Raw genomic sequence first — 26,236 nt, 5'->3', positions numbered from 1 at the left:
ACTGCTCTGGGTGGGCTGGCTGCATCCACCCTGCAAAGGTTTTCATCTTCTCCAGGCCTGTATGGCAATTCCATAGCCCTGAGACATTGTTTTTGTTTATCGGTGGGGTTTTCGGGCTCAAAAGAGGAGAGCATTGCAACCCCTGTGCATTGCTTCTGAGCTGAACCTGATGTGGGGAGCTAGCAGTTGGGAGCTGAAAAACCTTGCGTGCCTTGAGCATGCCCCAAAATGAGTTTTAAAGAGGTCTTTGTCCTGTGGTTTACTGAAGGGACCGACCAACCTGCTTGATAGTTTGCAGTTGTGCAGGCTCTGACCCTTGCACCTCCCTGCCGTTGCCCTTCACCTTCACTTGGTTCCTCTTCACCTTTCTGTTTTGTTCCTCTGCTTTTAACCCTCTCTGCCTGGCAGTTCTGCCTCCACCCCTGCCCGCAGGCAGTTTTTGGCAGCAGCCCTGCATCTCCACAGTGCTCCCAAGGCTCAGCCACCGAGCGCTGCCCAGGTGCAGCACATTCCCCACTGCACCCTGGCATCTATTAGAGCTGCTGCAGCAAAGAGCTTTCCACCAGCTGGAAAAGCCAGGGAGCTATTTCCTTTACAGTCCCACTGGCATTAGTATACAGAGTAGGTCTTGTCCCCAGTTTGACAACCCTCTTTTTTCATAGCCCGGTGGTTCTTCTATTCCCCTCCCCACCGCTCTGCTCAAACAGCAGAGTTACAGAGGCTCTCCTCTTCTCCCTGCCACTGCCCTGGCCATCTCCAGCCCTGCTTCTCTTACTTCAGCCCCTCCTCCCAGCAGAAAGACTTTTCTAAGCTTGTTCCTAGTTATTTTTAGGATGTTCTGACTGATTTATCTTCAAAGACTTCCCCCCCCCCCCTCCAAAAATTAGAGGTGCAGTGTTTCTACACAGCACGCACTGCTGATGAGCAGTGACTTCTTGCAGAAAAACTTTGACCCAGCAATTCCCATCTCTTTCAGTGTCCTGCAAAGTTAGAGGCTCTTTTGGTATCATCAGAGCCGTTCTTGTCATTTGCCTTTTGAAGGAACTACACATGAGGAGGAGACCTCTACCGCTCTGGAAAGCAGCAGGCACTGAATAATTGTGAAATGGTCCCTGGGAAACAAACCCAAGACTTCCACGGATAAACATGTGAGCGCTGGCTGTGCTGGCTAAAAATATAATTTATGTGTCTGATATTTTCAATATTTCACGTGGGCTGGAAACTGAAGACAGGTTTTATGAAGTATGCTGAGATAATATATATGTGTGTATATATATCTCACTGTATCTCAGCAATATATATGTTTATACTTAATTTTCTATTGATTAAAAAACAGGCTTGGTTTTGGGTTTGGTTATAGCCATCGTTACATAGTTTGGCTTTAATCACGTTGCTCATCTGCTTTGTAGTTCCATTTTCCTGCCTGTAAAATGGGCACAGTGACACTGCCCTTATCAGGGACTGATGAGACATGTCAGGAACATTTTAAAGCCTGCAGAGGGGACTGAATGGAAGATGACAGACACACGCGATAGACGCTGTTATAGCTGGATGCCCTGATCCAGCAGTACGGATCCTGACAGCGGCTCTTAGCAGAAAGAATTTCACTATTTGCTTATACTCTGAGACAAACACATTAAGTGTATTCAAGCTTGTAATCCTTTCATAGCTGAAGTGGCTGAAGGCCTTTCTACTATTGCTGAGTTCAAACAGATCCTTCTGGGAAGGGAAACTAGAGGTACCAGTACACGGCTGATAAAGCAGAGGGCTTGGTAACATCCCCGCCACCTCTGTTTTATTGTTGTGAAGAGCAGAGCATTGGGACAGTTAATTATAGACACAGGATACAGCAAATAAGAGCGGCTGTATGACAGAAGGAAATACACAGGCATCACGTAGCAATGCTATCCTTTAATTAATAATTAGCCTTTCTGACTATAGATGAGAATGTCTCAAAAGTGCCAACAAAGAGTTTCAACCCTTGGTGAAGCAATAAGATAAACCAAGCCTTAAGGAGCTAATTAAGGGCTTTCTTCATCAGACCTAGCCTCATCCACCTACTCCTCTGGCTTGAAACCTGTGCAGGTGACTTGTCCCTAAAGTCCTAGATTGAATTTCCATCTGCAGAAGAACATGGCTGCACAGGGGATTACCCAAGGGTCTGAGATTTGCATAAAACCACTTGGCTAGAAAGGGAGATAGCTGTAACCCAAGGCAAACAGGCCAGATTGCAGTCAGCCAAGGCTTGGAGGGAGGACGAAAGCTGTGGTCAGAGTTGTCCGCAGAGCTAACAGGAGTATTTTGTCAATATCTATCCAATGGGTCATGTAGGGAAAGAATCGCTTCTACTGCTTTTGTGGGTCAGCTTCAGCACTGGGAAGGAGCTCATCTATTCCTCTTGCTAATCCCTTACTGCCTCTTTCAGGCATGTGGTACTGACCCACCGTAGGCTTACTCAAGTGTCCTCAAGCAAGGTCTTGGTCTCACTCTAGCTTTCCTGTCATGGACCTAGTGAGACCTAGGTCCATGACAGGAAGGCTAGAGTGGGGGAAACACCAAAGGGACCTTCTCAGAAGTTGCCTCAGAAGTCCTGTTTTATCCAGAGCAGAGAGTTTTCTCTCTTAAAATCAAAAACTTGTTGGCCTCAGTACCTTGACGTGTTTTGCAGGTTGTATGTCAGTGATACCAGTCTTAAAATTCCTTTGCCAGTAATGCAGCCATGTGCACAGTGCCAGAAATCGTCCACTTTCATAGGTGTATCAGCATTAGAAAAACATGTACAGCACGTTTAGTATCTCATTGCTCACAGTGGTGAACCCTCCCTTGTGTGATGGGACTCGTATGAACAAGCATACATAGTGCAAGGTGAAAAACTAGACACATGACTTATGCACGTACTTATGTGTATGTATTCATAGTCCAGTTTACAGAGATGGCAACTGGAAGAGCATTATACAAGTTATCATTCAGAATATAAACAATGATGTCTGTATGGTGAGTGCTTAAAAAAAATTTCCCACAAAAATATATCTCAAAGGCATTTTCACTGCTGATAGCATCCCCCCTCCCAATGCCTACGGGCTAAACTTAAGGTCAAGAAAATTTAGCCATAAGAATATATTTTTCTGAGAAAAGATACTGCCACCGGCACGTGAGCTGTCTGTGAAATGCAGCACGTGTTCAACCATACGGAGGCACTGGGTAAGTTGCACAAGTGTGTGGTGCTGGGGCTATGCCTGCAGGCATATGAGAACTTGATTTCCTTGATCTGAAGGAGTGGAACTTCTGTTACAGTTAAAGTTACACAAAATATTTTATTCTGATAAGAATTTTTTGTTGTTTAAAAAAGTGCTAGCAAGAAGCAAAACGTGGAAAGTGTTTTTCTTAATGGTTTGATACAGATTTTGCCTGATTCACATTGAGTAATGTAAATGATAATGGCTACTTTTGAGGAAAAGGCAGAAGAGATGTCTCAGCTGCCTAGCCATTTTTAATATTGTTCACAAAGAAAATATATAAGCAATTGAGATCTGGATTTTGCCTTTACTTGTACCACTGCTAAGCAATATGGCACAATATAGAATTAGGTATTGCTTTTTATTTTTCCTTTTTCTTCATTTGTACGAGCTGCAGGATTTTTAGTAAGTTTTTCCAATAGCTTCTCATTCCCAAGATGTTGAAGTTTTGAAAGTGTGACCACATGCAGTCATAGCTGTCATGACTCTGGCTGAGGATGATAATAATTGCAATATTTGATCCTTGTGAAACTTGGGTCATTATCTATTCTCATAGTGTTTCCTCTGGCACGTATTCTCAGGAAAATACTTTCTGGCACCGATTTCTATTAGATCGTGGAATAATCTTCCAAAGGAAGTGGCGGAAGGCCAATTGTTGATCCAATTAAAACAATGGTTAGAGATTAACCCCTTAACAGTTGCAAATCACATATGTAGTTCATTAATCGCAGAAAAGCAAAGTATTTGAAGATACAAAGGTTAAAATAACCTTAAACTATGGGTATCCCTTCATAATTTATAGGGAAATATTATTATTATTTTCCCTTGATGCTCAGCTGATTTGTTATTAGTGGCAAAAAGTCTTGTAAATGAAGAAAATACTCATGTTGCCTGCCTGTTACATAAGCTACCATCTAACTTTGCATGGAAAGGGTGCTTAATAGAGATCTATCGCTATATATACATTGTTTTTAAAAAAAGAGCTGTCTTTGTGACAATGGGGCTAAGTCTAAGGCCTGATTAGATGTTTTTTGTCTCTTTTTTTTTTTCTTCCCCCTGTATAGGCAGGCTCTGATTACTGGGAGCGATATCTCACCGTGAATGAATGGCATAGAGGGAGCTGCAAAGACAAAGAGCTGGCTTTGTCTGCTGATGAATTAAGATAGCATGTGGGTGGCTGGGTGGCTGGTGAATAGCACAGACTTCCTTCATCCTCTTGTCACTGAGCTTTTCTTGTGTTTTCATTAAAAAAAATGGGCTTAATCCCATGAACAATGAATTGAGAGCAAATTAGGGGGCTTAGAGAGAAAATAATGCTACATCAATATCTTAATGGCGACTAAGGCATTGTCAAAACTCTTGAAGGAAGCAGGATCTTGGCCTTATGTTACTTTAATAAATGCATAGAGAAAGCTGCTGCTATTATGATCATCATATACTTTCCTTTGGTTTTGCGCTCTGTTATATCCATGAACACTGAAAAAATCCTGTACTTGCGGGCATACTCCAAGAAATGATAAAATTTGTGTTGGATTAGTGATTCACACCAATACTCTCATGTCTTGCTGTGCCTGAGCTCTCTCCCTGGGCTTTTCCAGGTGGTCCCTGCTGGATGCCAAGTTTTTACTGCATACAGGGTGGCATTTCTCCACCTCTCTGCTTTTACGCTGCTAGCAGGGTTACAGCCTCCCAGGGCAGCTGGGGATGGATTCAGCACATGCAAGCAGGGCTGGGTCCTGCCAGGAGCCTGGGACAGAGACTGGGGAAAGCGGCTTTCAAGTCAAACAAGATCCACTCGTTCTTCAAAGGTGTAAAGCATTTACAACACAGTGCAAGTAACACAAAGAGGTTAACCTATCTGTACAACACTCTTGGCTTGCAAACGCCCCACCTCCACTGAGTCTCCCTGCCTTTCTCACCTGCCGGGCTGAACCTCCTTTTTCTAGGATGGGTGTCCTGTCCACATCTGCTTTGCTTTCCATGTTTGTTTTGGGGAAAGCCCGGGGGGAAGCTACCCCTTGTGACCTTAACTCCTTTGAGGCCAGATACCGTCTGCTTGCTCTGTGTTGTTTTTTATCTTTACTGTTCTCCAACAGCCCCATCACTGTGTCTTTTGACACAGGGGGATGCATTCAGATAGGCACAGACTCCACGTGATGGGATGATGCAGGCATTACAAGTATTTTCCCACATTATTACTTCTCTGTTTAGGGCTGTAATTCCTTACTATTAGTCCAGGAAAAGAACATCTTATTCCATGACAAGACCTGCGAGACATGATGTCACAACTTGGCCTGAAACTGGCCTCACCATTGCATACTCATATTTTCTGTTTTTCTCAAGATTTCCCAACAGGTGCTTTTATTTGGCCTTATGTTTTGCACATCAAATCCTAAGTCTGGATTTTTAGCCTGTCGGTCTTTTGGTTACTTCTAGAGTCAAGGGCTTGATCGGTCGTGTGAGTCTTCAGACCATGATGTTCATGTCTGACCTTGGGTTAGATGCTGGCTGTGCTGCTGCTGAAAATCACATCGCTCAAGTGCAAAGAGGGATAGCAGAGCACATTTAGCCAAGGGGTGGATAAGAGGTAGTTTTTTATCTACGAGTCTCAGCCATGCTGGCAGTTTACCTGGTTTTGTTTTTTCTTGGGCCACTTCTAGCACTGGATATTGCAGCCTGTGTGATAAAAGCTGGAGTGGCTTGGAAATTTCTGAGATTCTAAGAAATGTGTATGTGTGAAGTTAGTCAATATAGTTAATAAGTTATAAATAAATATATATTTATTTACTAACATGTTTACTTAGCTACTGGAAATTTAATGACCACTTCTCATGTGCTTTGAGAAGCGACCACACCGTCCCTCATAAGAAGGACAAATAAGACAAGAATAAGACAAATCCCTCCTTATACCCTGTACGTTGGTCATCCAGACAAGCACACAAACACGTCCCTGTCTCCCCCATGCCAACAGACATAATATATAGGTGCACTTTGCACAGTCACTGGCAGGACAGAGGTGGGCAGCCTTGTTTCTGACCCTGGGTGCTACATTTCCAAGGCCGATGCAATTGCAGAAGACAGCAGAGCTCATCAGAGGCGTTGGTCATGCTGGAAGTCGTGCCCAAGTTTTTGTGGGGAAGAATGTATAATAGTTTAAATCTGGCTTAAAACCCAACAAAACTTGACAATTTCTTCCATGTCTTGTCTGGATCCTTTGAGCTACAGCTTGCCGCTACCCAGCCTGGGTGCTGTAGAAGAGCTCTGAGCCCCATGGCCATACTTGGCTTTGCTCTTGTCCTTCCGGCAGCAGCTCCTGGCATTTCTTGTTTCCTTACCTGCCACCAGTGCTGTTTTCTGCAGAATAAAAGGCAGCACTGTATTGAATCCACCAGCTTCTTTCCATCACAGAAGTAGCTTGTGGCCTTCTTGCTGCAGAACAAGGGAGGATCAAGAGAGAAGAGAAAGGAAAATGGTTCTCTCCATTGGGATGTCATCTTCTGACCCGGTGTTTGCTCTAAAAGAAAGGCAGTGAAATTTAGCCAAAAATAACAAGCTTGAAACTGGGAAACCAACCTGAATGCTTATTTTATGCTTCCTTCTTTTGACCTTATGCTTTGTAGCAATATAATTTATGGTTAATGCATATATAAACCAATCTGTGCGTCCTCTTTTGCATACCTTAACCAATCAGACCAAAAAAACCCAAAAGACATTGGCATGGATATTGTGTGTCCAGTCAGAGTGCATTGAGTAATATGCTGTAGTAGACAGCTGTTATCTCAGACATTTATTTGATATAGTAGATAATGTGTTAAGAAAATGATGCTGGAGCTCAGGAGAGTTAAGTACAATAAGGGAAATTCATTAGCCTGATTCTCACTTGAGCTCTGATACTGGAAATTAAACACACCAAACCCCTAGATTTCCACGATGATCCATGGGGCACCACGAAAACCTTCCCAGCGTTGTCGAGGCAGCTTTCTGTCCTGTGTGATGGGGTAAGGTGTTTCAGTATCCTTTGTAAAATCCCTTGGGATCTCAGCTCCCTAAGCCTGTTCATGGTATCACAGGTCATACCAAAGGCAATGACCTATACCGTGCCTAGAACGGAAGGGATGGAGTTGAAATCAAGTAAGAACATGAGTTTAGGCTACGGTCATGGCAGGAACTTCTTTTTATGTGTTGAAACATTAGTTATTTGAGTTGTTCAAAAGCAAACAGGAACGCAGCAGTGTTTGGGATGTGCTTGTTGTTTGACGTGAATGACGGCTGTAGGCTCAGCGTCAGGGTGTGTGCTTGCATGTGCTTGCAGTTCTTGTATTGCATAGTTTTACAGGGGAATTACAGGAATTATTCACACTATTTTCCCCTGTCAGATTCTCTAGAGGAAAGGGAAAAATGAATAAAATAAGAAGACAAAACTTTTGCTCAACCTGCCTAAATCTGAGCACATTTTGTTTGTATTTTGTTGATAATAGTTTAGTTGGAAAGATTATAAAAGGATGTAACAGAAAAGTCGTCTTTGGTGTTGAACGTGGACCTGTGCTTTGGATTGAAAACATGCAGTCCAGATCTCAGCAGCTCCACACACATCTCTAACAAAAGCAACTTCTGATTATTTGATATCCTTTATATTTATAAAATGAAATGGAAGTAAAGCAAACGATGTTTTTGACAACCCTTTCTGATCTTTCTTAACTGAACCTGGACTTCGTTTTATTTTTGATTGTGCTCTAAATCAGTTTTCTCCTCTGGCCTAGTTGAAACCATAAGCTAAACTAAAGATTTAGAAATGATCTTTAATAGGATTTTTATTAGGATGCAAGAAGGAAAAAAATCTCAGGAGAAATATGCAGTTAGAACAAAAAAATCATTTTCCTTGCAAACTTTGCAAATTTGTTCTGCAGTCACCAGCAAAGGGATTTTATTCCCATATCATGGAGCACTCATTATTTTATCTGTCGGAAGAAGCATCTCATCTGCATGTCACTTTGACTGAACAGCAGTGTCAGTCCCTGCCGTTGGAGCTGGCAGACACGTTGCCAAGTTGAAATGCTCTTCTGAGCTGATGCAAGCTTCAAAAGCAGAGCCTGGATGTTTCATTATTCCCACCACTGCGGAGCATGCCACGGCATTTTCCTTTCCTGCAGAACCACGTCCCGTAACACAACGGGACTAAGATCTGTGCGTACTTTTGAAGGAGGGGTGGGAATGAGAAGTATTTCATGGAAAGGCGCTGAATTAATACTGCCATGAAGTCTAGGGCTTGTTGCCAAGGAATTTTGGGGTGGTTTGAATTTATTCCCACTGTGCCACAGAGAACGCTTGGCCTTGCTTACGAAGCTTGATTCTTGGCCGCAACAAAGCTCCACAAATGGGTAAAACAGGGTGAGCTGCAGCCGCTTTAATGTATTTCCAGGTGCATCAGCCCTGAAAGCTGTGCAAGTTTGCTGGTTTCTTGGACTTCCTTGTCTGGTAAAGTCATGTCCTGTTTCTCTCTGGGGTGAAATGGAGTTTGAACCTGCACTGCAAGTGTAAGGAAAAATATTTCTGGGGGCAGCAAGCATGAATTCGCCAGCATGCTGCTCTTGCATGATGAAAAGCATATCAAGCGATTAACTAGCACATGGGAGCTGATGCACTGTTGGCTAGACAACTGGTGCTGATTCATTAGACTCTAATTACAAGTTATTTTTACCAATCCTCCCATCTTTACAAAGGGCTGCTTGGAAGGCAGTGTTGAAAGTCTTCCTTCATCCAGGTTTTGATAAAAGTCAGATGGAAGCCTGTCTGTCCTTCTTTACATTTTTTTTTTTTGGAAGAAATGCAAACCCGCTTTGCAGATGGAAGGGGCATTGCTGTGTTACTGAGAGTGGCTTGTTTGACTTTTTTCTCAGACTGGGATGAACTGGAGGGCAGGAAGCATGTGCTGGCGATGTTTGCTCAATGAGTGTTTCCAAGGGAAAGTCCAAGTTTCTCTTCAGATTAGTGGGGGGTTGATCAGTGCAAATTGCGTATTGGACACAGGATCTCAGCGCTCTGGTTTTTCTTTCAGTACTCTTCATGTGTTGTTCTTGTAATGATAAAAGAAGTAATTTATTAGCTGCCTCGCCATCCTTCTTACTTTATTACCTATATCATGCAGCAGGTATAATTAAGAGAGGGCCTGTGCCCAAAGTGACACGTTGCCGTCTTGTTTATAGCAGCATGAAGTATGCTCAAGAGAAAGCATTTAAATCCCGTATTAGTGCCCTTACTCTCAAGGGCCAGGCTGCTTTCTAAAGAAGGCTGTTGTATTTTTCCTCTGTACATAGCTTAATACTCTTTCACTAAGCACTGTCTCTAGTGATAAATTGCCCTCTTAAAAAATCCTGACATGCTTGGATAAAGCCTCATGTCTGAGGATGAAACAGTATCTTGGTAACCCTGAGATTTCCACTGTATTTGTGGAAATTACCTGCTTCCCTTCCTTACCTCGGGGTAGCACTTCCTCACATCCTTTTACATCGAACACATCCAAAGGCCATGATAACAGGCTAATGTGGTAAAGCCATGCGTACGCAGAACAAACTTTGGTAAGGAAGATGCCTGAACATTAGATTTCCAAAAAACCAGCAAGCATTATCTTTCCTTTTAGCTTGCCCTTCCCCTTCAGCTGAAGGTCTGAGGACTCCCGGGTGAGTCAGTCCGGGTCCTGAGAAATGTTGGTGCAGGGAGCATGTCCAACACAGTCCTGTGGAGCTGCGATGGAGTGATGCTGATGGGATAACTTTTCTGATACATAACACTTACGATTGCTGGCTCTTGTCAGTAGCTCTGGAGTTCAGGCAGGAGTAAAATGTGCAAATCATGGAAAGAGCTTTTTTTCCTACATGAGGAGGATAGGTCTGTTGAGAAACCTGTCTCAGTGAGTTGGCTTGGAGAAAGATCTGCAAACCAGTTGTGACTGGTTCAAGTCCAGCATCAACCAGAGCAGTAAGGCTTATCCTTCTGCACAGCATCTTCTTCTTTCCTGACTTACATGTTTCAAGAAGTCAGAAAACCATCATGGAGCAGGGAAGAGCTGGCCGACCTGAAGTGTGACCCACTGAACTCTCTCCGGAGGACCCCAGGTCAGGCGGATGAGTGTGAGCACGACAACTTCACATGACTTGAGGAAGCCTCCCAGTCTGGGATGGTTCTTAGTCCACAGACCATAATTTATAGGTGATGATACCTGGGCTCTGCCAAGTTTCCTCAAGCTTTTGTCAAAGATGGGAGGGATGTGGACCATTTATGATATCTGTGAACCTCATCTGGAAAGGACCTTTATTTTCCCTTCCCTGTCTTTCGGAGGGACTGGAGTAGAAGTGGTGGAAAGCATGTATGTAATGGCAATAGAGTGATGAGCCAGACAGGTTGTGCTGGTGTGATGGAGAAGCCTGGCTGGGGCACTTTGGCCAAGTTGGCTGGGTGGGAGGCAGATCTTCAGGAGAGAAGAGGGAGCTGGGGAGGAGGACAACCCCAAAGCGCACATGACCACAGGTGGTGCAGGAGGCTCTAGGGGAGAGCTGGGTCTGCTGGTGGAGGGCAGAGTGGGGCTTGGTGGCTTGGACAAAGAGGAAAGCACAGCAAATACTGAGGATATGTATCCTTCTTACTTGGTGTTAATATGAAGTTGAGAACAAACCTCCTAACCCCATTAAGTAGTTCTGCAGGGAAAGCATGGTGCAAGCTTTTTATTACCTTCTGGAAGAGCACACAGCCAGACATTTGGCAAGAGGTTCCAGAAAATCACTAGGTAAATGCAAACTGCAGGTACTGTGTTAAAACCCTCAGTTCTTTGGTTCTCCCAAACTCCAGGGAAGGTCTTTCAGTGCAGAAAAAAAAAAAAATCACGAATGAGTCTTCTACCCTGTGTACAAGTAATAGAGGTCTCTAGCGTGGCTTCCGCGAGCTTTTGGTGCAGGAAATGTTTCCTTTCATGCTCATTTGATGCAGTCTATAACTTTTGGTGTGTTGAAGGTTACAGAGGGGAAGGAGACCAAGAGCCCTCTCCTGGCACAGACCGAAAGGACAGCTGGAAAAATAGCACAGGCTAATAGAGTCGGATGGGCAGGTGAAAGGAAGGCAGGAACACTGAATTAGGACTGAATGGCAAGCCACACACTTTATTTATAACCCGTATATAAATTACTTCAGGCATAAATCTGGAAAGTGTATTCTGGGTAGGTCCATGTTGCAGGTGTGCAGCATGGAAGGTAAGCTGGTCTTGTGGCTTCCCTCTGGGCTGCCCCTGCCCAACCGAGCATGGGCGGTGCAAGGGGGATGAGGGAGTGCTGTTTTGCACGGTTGATGGTAGACTGGCATGCTGTCAAGCCAACTTGCAAGAGTTTGCATAAACAGCTCAGCAAAGTACATTTTGAAAGAGGTTTTTGGAAGGCAGATCAAGAGGTATCTTTACAGTTTTACTGGACTTCCTTCCAAAGGTGAGCAGCAGCTCTGGGGGAAGCATGGTGAGGTTAACTCTTATCTCCAGACCACAGCCCCCACAGAGACCTGCAAACCAAGCCCAGTTGCTGAGCTGAGTCTCATCTCATAGGCATCAATATCGAGCAAATAGGACGCTGCAGTGATGTGAGACTTTGCCCTACTCTTCTGAACTTCTTTCTTACCATTTTCCCATGGGCTCAGGACACTAGTTACAAAGCATGGGGACAAGCTCAGGGGTTATGCTGGCAGGTGGGTCTGAGCTCTGGGAGCATTTCTTAGAGTGCTTTTTACAGACCTCAGTAACATTTCAGCATTGCATCTGGGATCCTGCATCTTCCATGGCAATGGTTTGCATGCCCAGTTCTTTTCAGTCCATGTGCGTGTCACTTATGGTCTGGAAGCCCCTGGTTACTGTGGCCTGTCTGTGGTCTGCTCCCACGCTAAGTTGTCCCAAGGATGTTGCGTTGCTGTGGTGCTTTGACCAAGCCATTTGGACAGTGTGGGTCACTGGAGAATACTCCTGATCTGGCCTGTAGTATATGCTGTTATATGTTCTGCAAACACCATCTGAGGTTGAGACTGTTGTATAATTGCTGCAATTCAAATTAAGTCTATGCTTATGCATCACCCATAGATCCAATGCACCTTATATGTAAACCCTAGGTTTAGATATGACCGATGTAGTCTGAGCTGTGCTCTTCCATGCAGCCTGTGTTGTAACTCTCCTTTAAAAGCCAAAACATGCATAAAGGTGTTTATAAATTAAATCTTCCCATTTAGAAAACAACCCACAGGCTTTAGCTGTCTCAGTGCTGGCAAAACCCTCAGCCTGCCTAACACTCGCAGTATGCTTGTCCATGTGCAGAGCCTGGGACAGGAGCTCAAAAAGCCTTGTCCGCCTCAAAGATGGAAGCACAGACAGGCACCCATTGCTCTTGGGGTCTGCAGGAGTGTGGGCAGAGGGTCTCAGTCCTCCTCCAAAATGCACATCCCCTCCTAACATGCTGGGAAGGAGAGGTGCATGTATTGTCTGTGCAGAGGTGATGGCCTCAGTTACCTTCGAGAGATATAAAACCTGCCTCTTGTGTCCTCCTTGCTGGCAGCGTCCCCAACTGCTGCTCGCACAGATGCCAGCTCTCCCCCCTGCTCCTCTCTCCCCGGCACACGCATGTGTTCCGAGTACAGTAGTTTGCAAGCGCAGAGGTCCTGGAAAATGTGAGATAGTGTGAATGAAAATTAATGTGTTGTCAAAGTAAATAAACAAACAAGGAGGGATACTCTCCTGATGGCCCGGGAGGGCTGGGAGAGGGCCAGAGCTGCGCCATCGAGCATCCGAGCCACATAGTTTTGGTCTGATGTGTTGCATGGGCTATGGCTTCGTGCTGGCACACAGACCGTGTGCTGCGAGTATTAGGTTACAAATTGTCATACAATTTTGGTGAAATCCATGCATATTACAGACGACTGTATTATATTATTATCCCTCCAGATCCTATAGACATTCTTCAGTGCTCCTTTGGGGCATCATCTGTGCTGCTAGTTCCCATAACAACTTGTGAATTCATCATTCCAAAGCTGCTTTTTTTTAAAAAAAAAAAAAAAAAAAAGAAAATCAGCCCAAATTCTCTTGTCTTTTGTCAGCTACTGAAGCATTTGGATCCCTGGCAGCCTGCCGCTTCTTTTCTCCTCCTCTTTTTCTTGTTTTTCGTGAAAAGAAATCCAGGCATATACTTAGAAGGGTCATTACAATTACTTATAAAGAAAAAGCATATTACCTATGCAGCATTATAGATGTTGGGCCTTGGTAAACATTTAAAATTGAAAGACTGGTAGATTAAAAGATTTTTATGTATTGGGCGCTGATTTAGTTGATGTATTAGTCTCTTTAGCATCTCTCTGACAGGTCTATTTAGAGCTTCCTTTTCGTCTGGCCTTCCTCAGGCAATGACACTCATTACTCTCTGCCTGTCAGTCAAAAGGAGTTATAATAGAGCTTAAATGGGTCTCCTGACACAATGCCCTTGTAACAGTAAAGGAGTGATAAATACCAACAATAACACTCCTACCTGTAGGTGCCTTGGGAGGGGGCAGGCAGCATCCCCCAGCTGCCCTGGGTGCAGGGACCACCCTTCATTCCTGCCCTAGGGTGCTTGGTTCAGAGGAGAGTGTTTTTTTCCTGGGAGTTAAGGAGTAATGGGAAGGAATTGGAGGCTTTTGAGGGATGTGGAAAGACCGATCTTCTGAACACTGAGGCAAGGAAAATCATGATTGTGGTGAGCTAAAATTGGTATGTTGAGAGTGTGGAGCTAAAACATGGTATCTGAGCACAGGAGGATGAGATTCGACATGGGGCAGGACAGACAGGGAGGGTATTTTAGTATAGGCGTGTAAAACACTCCAGCGTCCTCAGGGAGAAAGCCACTTTTTAAAGTGAACATTTTGTAAGTGAACATTTATGGACCACACTGAACATTAGCATGGAATAAAAATTATTTAACTGGTTAGAGGTGAATGCCCCTATTATTTTCAGCTCCTGTAGTTCTTTGCCCTCACTAAGGTTTCCTTGCCCAGGTATTTATCAGGTTACTTTTAATTCACCATCTTGTTCTGCCTTGGTACTTAAGGATGGTCTTATTTGGGTGTGAAACCCTACATGCCACTACCTTTCTCCTTCCTTCAAGAAAGAGTGCACAAAAATGCAGTGAAAACTGCTGTAAGTTTAGACACACAGATGCTTAGTAACATGAGATATGACTTCGAAGCTATAGATAGACAAATTCTGCAAATGTTGACACCCAAGTAATTGGACTTATGTCATGCACTTAGTCACATCACAGCATCTGTGCTTGTGCAGACAGGCTGCTTTGAAATACAGAGGCTATGGACAAAATCTGAGCTCTGGGCAGTTAATGACGGTGCTAAATTAGTAGCCATACTAGATTTTAATGTGATGGTCAGTCTGTGCAGTTAAAGAGTTAACAGCCCCGGGAGCAAAAGCCTGAATTTGTCTGAGGACCATTTATCCACCCGCCTGTCAGTCATCGGCATTCCTCTCCGCTGAGCAGACCCCGGGTTTGGTGCTTTTAAGGACAATGAACTATTGCTTAGGAGGAGAAATATTCCCATTTGAATTAGATTATCTGACAATTTAAGTGCAATTGCATGAAAACAACATTAAAAAAGCATTAAGATATTCTAGATAATAGGTCAGCCTTGTCTGATATCACATAGCGCCTAGCCTTGGTTTCTTGGCTTGCTCCACCTTGTTCATCGGCCATCCAGGAAGAGAACAAGGCAGAACTGCTATAAAACTTACACAAAAAGAAAAAAAAAAGTACTTTTTCATGTATGTAAAACCTGGTTCTTGCACATAATGGAACAAATTAAGCTTGTGGAACCAGCTGTAATTTTGGCATTTCTCAAGTTTGCAAAAAAACATTCTTTAATTAAAGCTTGTCTCCCACTTCTGATGATTTTTAGAAAAAGCAAACAGAGGCAGTGCTGCGTTGGCTGCAGGACCAGGAACCCTCCCGTTTCTGCTTGCGGAGCATGCTACCTCACTGCTGCTGCTGCTGCTGCTGCTGTGCGAGTAACTGGTTGCACCAGCGAGTCGTCCCCTCTACATGAGCTTGTCTTTCTGGGAACAGTTTATGAGGGTACACAACTCAAGTTTGCTAATTAGCTTAAACAGCTCTTTACCAGGCAGCACAGTCCTGGTAAAAACCAGGACTCCCTATGGGGAGGTAGTCTAGCAGCACGAGACAGCACAAGCAAACCTGGCTACTGCGATAAGCAGGATGTATCTGACTGGGTAAGATTTGCCAGATTTAATCAGAGTCCTGGAGTCTGTTGCCAGCTGTGCCAGAACTGATCTTATGCAACTTCTCTGCTATCTTATTTGTATGAGTTTTGAATTATATTTGCCTCGCTCTTAAGATCAATAGGAGACATTGCTCAATATTATAGCCAATGGAAATCATAGCATTATCCTGGGTTGCTAGAAGAGCTGGGACGAGGGCACGTGAAAGTGTGCTCCTATAGTGCAGTGCTCCTTTCTTAAGGGGCTGTTGCATTTTTTGCAAGCAGGGCACGATCGCTGTGCCTCCCTGCGAGTACGGTACATGGGCTGCAGCAGGGGATTCAGTGCCTCAAATTCAAATGGAGGAGACAAGGAGGGACTGGAGACTTTAGCCCCAAGTAAGTGCAGATGACGATTTTCAGGTGTGTGTAACTTGGCAAAATGGAGTGAATTTTCATGGGAGCTGTAAAGATCTCCTTCCCGAATCCAGGACTTCTGACATGACAAATTTCCAGTTGGAGGGGGGAGCTGAGAGGGTTCTTTAGAGAAGTGGTTGGACAGCACAATTATTTTTACTTGGGGTAAGGCATTTTATTTTTCATTTAACTTTTTGACTCTGCTGCTAAAATTATTATTCCAGTAGGACTGAGTTGATCCTTACTAATTTAAGTGTCTAAAATAAAGTTATAAATGAGCTGTGTTTCCATGAGTAAGATTCCCATTCATCGTTGCAAGGTTTATTTCATGGCAGTGAAATCATTACCAGTGAGCAACTAGTGTGCTTTGACAACACTGAAATCTTTTAGCAATGATAATTAAATACAAGGAGTTGCTCTAACAGCTAGTATAGATTAGTTCAGCACACTAAAGGTTTTGCATTTATTTACACATTGCAAGGGGAATGTGTTGTTAAGAGAATAGCACAGCGAGATCAGCCTTTAAAGAGTCTCTCCTCTCTCATTCGTTTGATTTATGCAACCAGCTTCCAGTGACCAGACCGGCTCGGATGGGTTACACCTCTGTAAACCTGCCAGAGTTGACTGTGACATTTTCCTGAATCTTTTTTTTCCATTTAAATCAACAGCTTTAACCCCAGTTTTACCCCCTCAACTCTAATTTAGTCTCAAGTATTGCCCCTGGGAAATTTCAATTTTAGGTTTTCAAAGGTTACCCAAAGTACCAAGTTATTGGATTATATTCTGCAAGCGGATTTGCAGGAATGGGGAAGAAGCGTGATCAATATCTATGTCCTCTGGAGTTTTATGAAGAAATCCTCTCAGGGAATAATTTAGCCTCTGATTTTGCAAAGTGTTTGGCATGGCTCAGTGTTAGCTGGAAATGCTCAGTATCTCACGGACTGTGGGGCTGGATGTGAACTTGGCTGTTTCACTGTTTTATACGGCATTTTCAATGCTGCAGAATAATACTTAATAAAACTGGGCTTGGGCCAGTATTTGTGACTTGGGATGGGGCTATTCGCAGTGCAAGCCAGACATCCCAGACATTATTGTATTCACGTGCTTTGTTTTTCCTGGAGAACCGCGTATCTCTTTGTTCTTCTCCTGTTACCAACTGGCTTAGTTCAGAGAGACTCTTCATGACTCCCAAAGGTTGACTTTGGGGTTGTCGTGAGTTTGAGATGTTATTGGCAGCAGGTTATAGAAGTTACCGCCAAGAAACATGTTTAGGCATTTGGATTACTCTTGTAAATTTTAATTAATCACTTTGCTGCTGTATAAGGCAGCACTGTAACACATACTTAATGCTCAAGTATTCAATTTCTTACAGCAACATTGCACTGCGGGGTAAAAAATAAAGCTGCGGGGTAACAAATGTCTACATTCATGACAGTTTTATTTGTAAAGAGTCTTTCATAGTGCTCTCTGTGCCTGGAGGGGTCATAGTTCAGGGGTACACAGCAATGCACCTTAGTGGCGTTACCTCTGCACTGCCCAGTTAGCAGGGTGGTGACGGGTGCTGTGCCTCCGCTCCTGCAGACATCTCTCCAGACGGTCCTTCAGAAATGTTGTCATCTCCTGGCACTCTCCAGATAGCTAAAATTACCCAGTCAGCTGTGTGCAATAGTAGTCTGGCTCCTAACGAGAAGCGTGTGGTAGGGGGTTTCTGTTTTATAGGAGATGGGGTCCAGACTTCTCGGGGGCTGCCTGATGTATTTAGTCTTTGTCTGTTTGCTTTGACAGAAGGGTAAGCATAAGCCTTTAAAACAGCAAGTGTCGGACAAAAATAAGAGCTGACATTGTTTTGCTTCTCTGGTCACCGCTGCAAATTGCCACCTGCAAGCTGGTGCTGAGAGGTGTATGGAGCACCTCTCATCCCTCCCAGCCTCCAAGCAGCAAAGAGCAGCCTGTCCGGGGAGCAGCACCTGCACGCTTGTCTGGCCGGATGGTCTGCCCCAAAGCTGCCACTAGCCACGGTGGGTGTGTGCAATGGTCTTTCCAGGCAGCCTCTCAAACACCTGCAGGGATGCTTCAGATGAAAGGATCAGGGATTCAGGGTGCCCAGTGGGGTGCCCAGGCGTTCCTTATAGACAGAGACATCTGCCTTTTTTTGCAAAGAGGTCTGTGCAAAGCCTACATGCCTTTTATATAATGCTGAAATATTGCTATGGCCTGCGAATTTGATAAGAGGATTTGGGTGGTGCCGGGGATTTCTGGTGCTTTTTCTTTACATAAAGATGAATTTTACAATAAAAAGGCTTTCTGTTTCCAAGTTTGTTAATGCAGCACTTTGCATCAACAATAGCTGTATGGAGTAAGTCACAAAAGAGAATTAAAGTAGTATGTATTGACTTTAATTGAACTACAGCTGTATGCAGTAGTCTCTGACCTTGTAGGATAGCAGTAAAGTTCTCATGGATGCTAATAGGTGCGAGCTATGTCCCTGATACAGTTAGAAAAAGGGAAGACAAACTCCAAATAGCAGGAATGATGTGACCATACTGTCTTCAGGTTTTGTTTGCTGTCTTTGATGATGCAGATGAGATTCTCGCTAGAAAAGGGATTTGCAAACTGTGACTTGTGTCCTGCTAGGGGTAACCAGGCTATTTCGAGACACAGAGCAGCCGATGCTGAGTCTCGCCTGTGCATGGCCAGGAGCTGCTGCTGTTGTTGGCACTGCTGACGTGCCTGAGGAAACAAAGTTTGGAAAGTCCTGCTGTAAAGCGAGCACGGATGAAAAAATCAGCCTTGCCATTAATGAATATGCTGGGGAAAGGAGCTGCTAGAAATCCAGGAATCAGAGGGGGAAGAGGCAGGTTGGATCAGATTTACTCCTCCTCCCAGGAGCTGGTGCTCAACAGAGCCTTATAGCAAGTTTTCTAGGGCTTTGCCCAGCCTACTGGTAAATGTGTTAATGGGTCTGCTACCACTTTCCTTAGGAGATGTTCCAGTCTCAGAGGTGTCTCTTCTCTCTGGTAGCTTGTTTTTTGTAGTACTCAGGCTAAATTCTCCTTTTCATAATCTACCCCACAAGGAAAATACACTCCCTAGATAATTTCTTTTCAATTTGGTGTTTAAACCCATCAATTATTTGCAAACTTTTATTCCCTTCCACCTCTTTTTTTAAATTGTTGTTGACTTCAGTGAAACATGCAGATTTGGCTCCTTTAAATTCTCCAAAGGGATTGGTGCTTCCAGACTCCAGGCACTGTATTACTGATTCCCGGACACATGGTACTTTGACCAATTTTTTAGCATGAATCCCTCACCCCAAATGGGCTTCTGGACCAGAGTTTTTGCGTTACAGCCCTGTGCAGAGATGAACACTGTGGAATAGTGGATGGATGCTGTGGAATAGCATTGCCCTGAGACATTTTGCCAAAAACCTGTGTAAAGAGATGAAGGAGATAATTTTGCTGCTGCCCTGTTTTTGATGCTCTGATCCAGGGTACCGGTACGCAACATCCAAAAAGATATGCTGAATCATTTTTTTACCCAGCAATCTCATTACAGAGCCTACCACCAGAGGCATTACAACTATTGTGATTTCCTGTGATTTTGCCCCACTCCTATTTCTACAACGGCTGTACAGTGGTTCTTTCACTTCTTTTTTTTGGCCTACTTCTGTTTGAGAGTTTGATGGGGGGATTGACAGAGGCTCAGCACATCCTTCCAGGGGTGGAACAATATAAGGGCTGACTCTTGCAGCATGACAAGGCTGTGATTTCTTTTTATTTTATTTTTTTTAAAGCAAAAAACAGACTTTGCAGCTAGCCCTATTACTCAAATACCTGTTCTTCTGGGACAGTGCACCTTTGCTTGCTCAGCGCTGCTGTAGCTGCCTGCTCCACACCACATCCTGGAGCCTGGCACTCCAACCTATTGATTGACATCTCCATCTCCAGCTCTGATCTCATGTCTTGACCATCTGCTTCTTCTGGTGGTCTCCAGAGGGTCTGCCAATCAGCAAAGCAGGCTCAAAACTTGCAGGCAAATGGGTTAGATTATTTTTGGACCTTCCTTGCAGCCATCTGTTTGGGAGGGAGCCATGAGCTTGTCTTACCCAGCTGGGTTAAGGTGCTGTGGCAGCCTGCAAGGGAGGAGGAAGCAAACAGGATAAAGAAAATTACCCTCTTCTTAAGGAGCTGAATCAGCTGCGAGACGGCACTGAGCTCTCAGCTAGTGACTGGCACCAGCAGTGAGATATTGAGATATTTCCCAGCTCCCATCCTTCTTGGTGCTGGCTGTTGCTTTCAGATGACACCAGGCAAGACAGCAAGTTTGGTGTGACTTCAAAGCTGACTCGTGTTGCCCGTGACAACCTGGGTTTGAGTCTATTTTACATGCACACACATACACACGTGCATATGTTGCTATAACAACCACCCAGGACTTTTAAAAAATGTTGGACTCTGTTTTCCAGGTTGCAAAGCACCTAAGTTTTGCTGCAACCCAGGAGGCAAACAGCTGCCTTCAGTCTTTTTTTTTTCCCTCCCTAAAAAAAGCACTAAATCAAGTATGCTAGGCAAAATGTCTCGGCTAATTACGTAAAAAGAGTCTGTAATGCCTTAGTAGGAAAAGAGAGCACACAGGGCTCTGTCTCCTGCTCTGGTGTTTGAAACAGCCCAGCCAGTTCATGGCAGTAAAGGCTGAAATGTAAATGCTGTTTTTGGTGTCCCCAGAACATCACAGTTTTATAATGCCACCAGTAAAGCCACTGGTGTCACCAGGCAGCAACAAATCACAAATCACAGATGAAGATTATGACCCAACGTGATCCAAACTAATGCTGTAACCTGAAAGACAGCAATCAGATACTGGGGAGAACAGGGGATGTGAACAACAAAGAGCCCGTATGAGCCCTTCCGTATAGCTGCAGACTCTGGCTAAGGCACTTATATCTAGGCAATGGCATTTGTCTCCTGTAGCAGGCTCAATACCAATACTCTATATTTTTCCCTTTTTCTCTAAGTGATGGGGACACTGAACAGTGTTGTCTGGAAGACAGAAAAAAGGGGGGTTTCTTGCAGGGAAAGGGGAAAGCAGGAGAGGCACAGCTACCAGACAGCATGTATTTCGCAGGATATGCATGCGTGTGATAGCCCTTGTGGGCTGGGCTTCATCTTGCATGTGTTTGAAAGCGAGCCTTTGCCCATAAAATGAGCCCTGACAGAGGGGGGGAGTTCTGGTTTCCCCTCGTAGGCAGCTCTTGGTCTTCCTGTGCAGTTTGTGACCCAGCCTGCTGCTGGGTCTGCATCCTGACATGCAGGGGTGGGTGTCACTCTTCTCCATCGCACCATAAATGAGGTGACACAGAGGCTGCAGAAGGTCACTTGGGGCAGAGCTCAGAACAGAGCCCAGGACCTAATATGGCATGATTTGGTGTCCCCTTGCTCACAGCTCTGCCTCAGGAATGGGAATGTGGGAATGTGATGCATATGTTCAATACCAAGTAGCTCGTTTATACCTCCTGGTATCATGCTTTTTAATTTGTATGAGGGCTCTTCAATGATTTCAGCACTTCCAGTGCATTTATGTTGCAAAATGCTGTCTGCAGACGTGGACGGGGATGCTAGTAGGTGTTTCATGGTCATGTTTTGTAGGTGATGGTGGTCTCCTGTTAGCACTTGAGACTTAATGCTTGATTATGGACTGTGCTGAACAGTGTCTGTACAACTGTGGGGGATGCTTTGTCAGAGATGGGGTCCCAAAAAGGTTGGAATTTGATGTAAACATGCACTATTCCAGAAATCGGTTTGATTTTCCAACATGTGCCCTTACCTCTCATGGCTGACTGGAGACCTCGGAACCTACCTGAGAAAATAAAGACCTTTTCATCCAGAGATCACCAGCCTGAATCCAACTCAAACTACAAATTATACTTATTTTATGGATTGGGGATGGCCTGTATCACCAGAAACCTGTTGTATTTTGCTCAAAGTGTGGGCTTCCAGAGAAAAGCCTTGAACTGTGCTGGTTCTGCAGACTGACCTTCCTTCGAGGTAGGCACTGTGATGTGCTGGCACGGCAGCGCTTGTAGGAGACTTGTCCTCATAGACAGCTCCATTTGCCAGGCCAAAGCTAAACCCAGCTTTGACGTACAACTTCTTCTCCAATGTACAAATTAGCTCATTAAACACTTTGCATAAGATACACAGGAGCTGGCAGCGAGGCAGAGGAAATCAAACCCACTCATGCTTTGTTCACCTGCGTTCAAAGTCATGAAACCTTCCTGCAATGATTCATCCCAAGCTGTAGGCTCCAGAGCCCTGGCCTGCCTTCTCCAGAGCTGCTCCACAGACAGGGACAGGGTGCTGAGCTGAAAGGAAGCTTTTTAGCTGCAAAATTGTGCAAGCCAGCGTGTGCTATTTCTGGAGCACCCTGTAATGTATGCGTCTAGCCTGGCTCTCTCCAGCAACGGCCAAATGTTTTTCAAGCAATAAAGAAGGTAAAATAGAGCAACACTGTATTAGAGCCAGATTTTCCATGCGTTCCCTGAGCAGAGCCTGCAGGAGCCCGCACGTGTGCTCACGGACACATAATTAAATGCATTGGTCACCAGAAGGATGGAGCAGGGGGACCAGGGACCCCAGTTCAGCAGCTGCAGCTGGTTACATTGTGCTGTGCCATGGCCCACGGCAGTGCAGGCAGCACGTGCGCTCCGGTATCGGGGCCAGCAAAGCCCGGATTGGGCTGAGGGTTGTCACCGCTGAGTGAGCAGGGGAGGTTATACTGGGGGAGAGAAGTGGCAGGGAGAAGGAAGCACCAGGGGGAAGGAAGAAGCAGAGCATGGGAACGCATCACCCCAACTGCAGTGCTTGCAACCCCCTGATCTCAGCTCACCTGTGGGAGAGGAGTTGGGATCGTTATCTTGGCTGCACAGGCTGCAAAACTGTCATGCAGAGGACATGTCTGCATGGTGCAGCACGGTGTCATGGACCAAGGGCTGAACCGGCTCGTTAGGGGGCTGGAAGCAATTATGGTGACGTTAGCTTGTTTCTTTGCCTGGTCTACATGTTCCTGCTTCTGGGGAGGGAGGACTTGCCAAGACAGTGCTGCATGAACATGGCACTACAGCTTTTGGGTTTGGAGTGAGCTGATTTGGGGCCGAGTGTTGCATCTCAGCATGGACTGCTGAGCCCTGCAGCATGCTTCATGATGCTGCTGTCAAAGCAAATGTCATGATATCACTGCGTATATCAGGAGGCCTTTGGGACAAAGGGACAGTTGCAAGGGGCTTAGTGTGGGGACCATCACCCTTTGGCCCATCTGACTGGTCTCCGGCACCCTGTTCAGGCTAATCCTGGTGAGCAGGAGGGACTCATCCCTGTAGGGCTGCAGCTCCCAGGTGAAGATGCACTAGAGGATGAGATCCCCCTCCTAGTACAGCTCCTTCCTCACCCTCTCCCATCCCGGGGAGCACTCAATCCTCACTTGCTCCACCAATCTGGCAGCCTGCTATGTAATTCCTATACTTCTGGGGGGGGGTGAGAAAGGGGTAATGCCAACCAAGGGGGAGAAGAGATGGAGAGATGGACCTGTCTGTCTTCTCCTGGATGATGATCGGGGTCACCCACTGTCCCCCTTGCTGGATGCTGCTACTCAGAGGAAAGAAAAGGGAAAGAAGGAAAGAAAACAGCAGAAATACAGGCTGAGGACTGTGTAGAAATAATGCAGGGTGGGATCCTTCCAGATCAGCAGAGCTTGGCAGATTTTCACGTGCACTCATGGCAGCAGTGCCTGGCCATAGCAGGGGGACGGGCGTAGATGTCTCCTTGTTTCCCTTCTGGAAGTTGGCAGGTATATGGAGCTCCATAATATCACTGAGCACCCGTGAGCCATCTTTGTATTTACTGGCATGGAGTTTTATATGTGTCGAATGAAAGAGCAATGAGTGTTTTCTGGTGTTTTATGAATGCTGCTGGCTCTCCGGGAGCAGCGTGGGGGCAGGTGCAGAACACGACGGAGATCTGACCTGGGACTTTATAGATCTCTGCAAAACCTTAGGTAAATTCATGTTTGAGAAAAGGACAACAAAGTCTCTTAACAGAATTTAGCAGAAAATGGGATGTTTGTTTATTGCACGTGCTTTGGGAATTAATTGAGCCATGTCCATGGTGCTGTGTTCTGATGCTAAAACCAACATTTACTCACAACCTCTATGGGTTGTTAAACTGATTTTGTAGCCCTTTTTGGTCTTTCACCCTTGTTAAATTAAAACAACATTTTCCTGTAAGACAGTTGCAAGATTAACATATACAAGTTTTTTTCTTTGTTTGGCATTATTGAGTAGGGTGTTATATCTTCACCAGTGCCTTTAGCCTTTTGTTCACAATGATTTAAAGTATTCTCACTGTTCATATTCAGCCCTGTTCTGCTATTACATTTATTTGTGCGTATGCACTTTTGCAATAACATTGTACGGAGTTTTCGGTAACCTCATACTAGCTCTGCATCTATATGCGTGTACCAACATGCTTTCAGGAGAACCCATTAATAAGGATACAAATTTAAAATTATCTAGTCTAATTGTTGGCAGAGGAAGGCATGGTGGGGAAGATGTTATGAAGAATTGCTGGATGGCCTAACAGTGTTAGTTCCATTAAATCCTCAGAGTCTGACCTGTCTATAGTTATTTCCTCCTGTGTAATGAGAAAAATTAATTTAAAGAAACAATAAGAGTAACCATGGATGGGTGTATCTGAAGGACCTGGAAGAAGTGTGGTACTGAGGGCAGATCATAGGAACCACGTGTGCTCTTCTTTGGCATCAGTGCAGCCCTCCCTGCCTCAGTTTCCACATCAGTGAAATGAGGCTAATCACTTGCTTGCTTGTCTGAGATTGTGAGAATTAATGGTTGTCTATAAAGTACCCAGAAATCTCCAGCTAAAAGGAGTCATGCAAGAGCAAAGCTGCTTTTTTTTTCCCCTGCATGCTGCTGTTTTGCAGGCTGCAATTGCTCCTTTTGTGCTTGCTTGGGTGCCTGGCCACCGTTGGCCACTGAGGATGCTCCACGCCACCATGGGGATGCTGCCTGCGGTCATTGCTGCAGCTGTCCACATGCATGGGGCTGCTGCCTGTGGGGCTGAAGGCGCTTTCGTTAGCGCTGCTCAACAGCAGCTTCCTCACGTTTCCTTTTTTTCCTGCATCCAGATGCATTATGGATAACTTTCTTCTTGAGCTCTGCTTTAAGCCAATCTCAGCCTTTTGAACATTTTTTTTCCTGGGTACCTTCCCCTAACCCGTTGTGATTTTTAGTTTCTATTAAGGCTTAGCCCCACCAGTCCTGACGTTGGAAGTGAACAATCAGTCCCCAGCTGTGCCCAGAGCAGCTCATCCTGCTGCAGGCTGGGGCAGGGACAGGGCTGGGCATGCAGGGAGCCCGGGGCAGTGCTCATGTTTATTTTCCACCTCTGAAGTAGTCAGGATGGGGTCCAGTTTGCATTCAGGTTCTGATTTTAGGAGAACTAGAAAGCCCATCACCAGCCAGTCTCCTGTGCCTTGTCTTTGTACATCTAGAAATGAATCATTTCACATGTAAAGAAAAATCTCTGCAATGATACTCTTCAAAAATTATTTGCTTTCATGTCCAGGCCCCATGTGAGAAGAGGACAACATAGAGAAAAATGCATAAAAGATTAGGCCAAAACAGTGGCAGAAGGGATTGCAGATAAGGAGTGAAAGGGCGAGTAAGGAAAAGCCCTAATGTCTTGATGGGAGCAAGGAGAAAAATATCTGAGCTGCTACCACAGTTGGAGAGGATGTGACCGTGACTGGGGTATAAATGGCATAAATTTAAAACTGCCTCATTACATTAAGGTCTCATGTTTTCTACCCCAGGCTCCCTTTCCCAGGTCACCGTATGAACACCTGAGTCTCCTTGAAGCATCAGAGAGATGAACCTGTAGCGGCTTGTTGACAGGTAAGAGGCTCAGCCATCGCTTTGGTGCCTGTTCCAGTGATTTGGGAAGCGTGGGAGACCACAGAGCCCGTGGCCATGGTGCTTTGGGGCTTGAGCCTGTGCCCATGCTGCCTGACATTGTGATGGGAGGCTCACTGTCTGCCAGGGTTTCTGCAGGTTTTATGCCCTCCGAGGTGACGTGGTCACAGGGGTTTGTAATTCCTAGAGCAGACGTATGGTGACTGAGGATTTAAAAAGCTGTTTTGAGGGGCAAGGACTGATCCAGGTTGCCGATCTTGGTTTTTATTTTATTTCTGCCTACAGTGTGCTGCTGATTTTATTTGTAGCTGTCCAGCCAGAGCAGCCTGTG

The 26,236-nt window shown here is 45.0% G+C and overlaps 1 protein-coding gene across 2 annotated transcripts in view; it reads left to right on the top strand.

Moving 5' to 3' along the window:
- HIVEP3 (HIVEP zinc finger 3) overlaps window positions 1-26,236 on the top strand; it is a 276,233-nt gene that overhangs the window by 104,009 nt on the left and 145,988 nt on the right. The window contains exon 3 of one of the 2 annotated variants that reach the window (XM_072885469.1): window positions 25,806-25,887. The gene's annotated coding sequence lies outside the window, so the exon portion shown is untranslated. Of the gene's footprint in view, window positions 1-25,805; window positions 25,888-26,236 lie in introns of those variants that run through there. The other variant, XM_072885465.1, reaches the window with a different exon arrangement.

The sequence above is a fragment of the Ciconia boyciana genome, chromosome 21 (genome assembly GCF_034638445.1).
Source record: "Ciconia boyciana chromosome 21, ASM3463844v1, whole genome shotgun sequence".
Taxonomy (NCBI): Eukaryota; Metazoa; Chordata; class Aves; order Ciconiiformes; family Ciconiidae; genus Ciconia; species Ciconia boyciana.
Note: the sequence above shows the minus strand (reverse complement) of the source record. Positions and strands in the feature narration are given on the sequence as shown.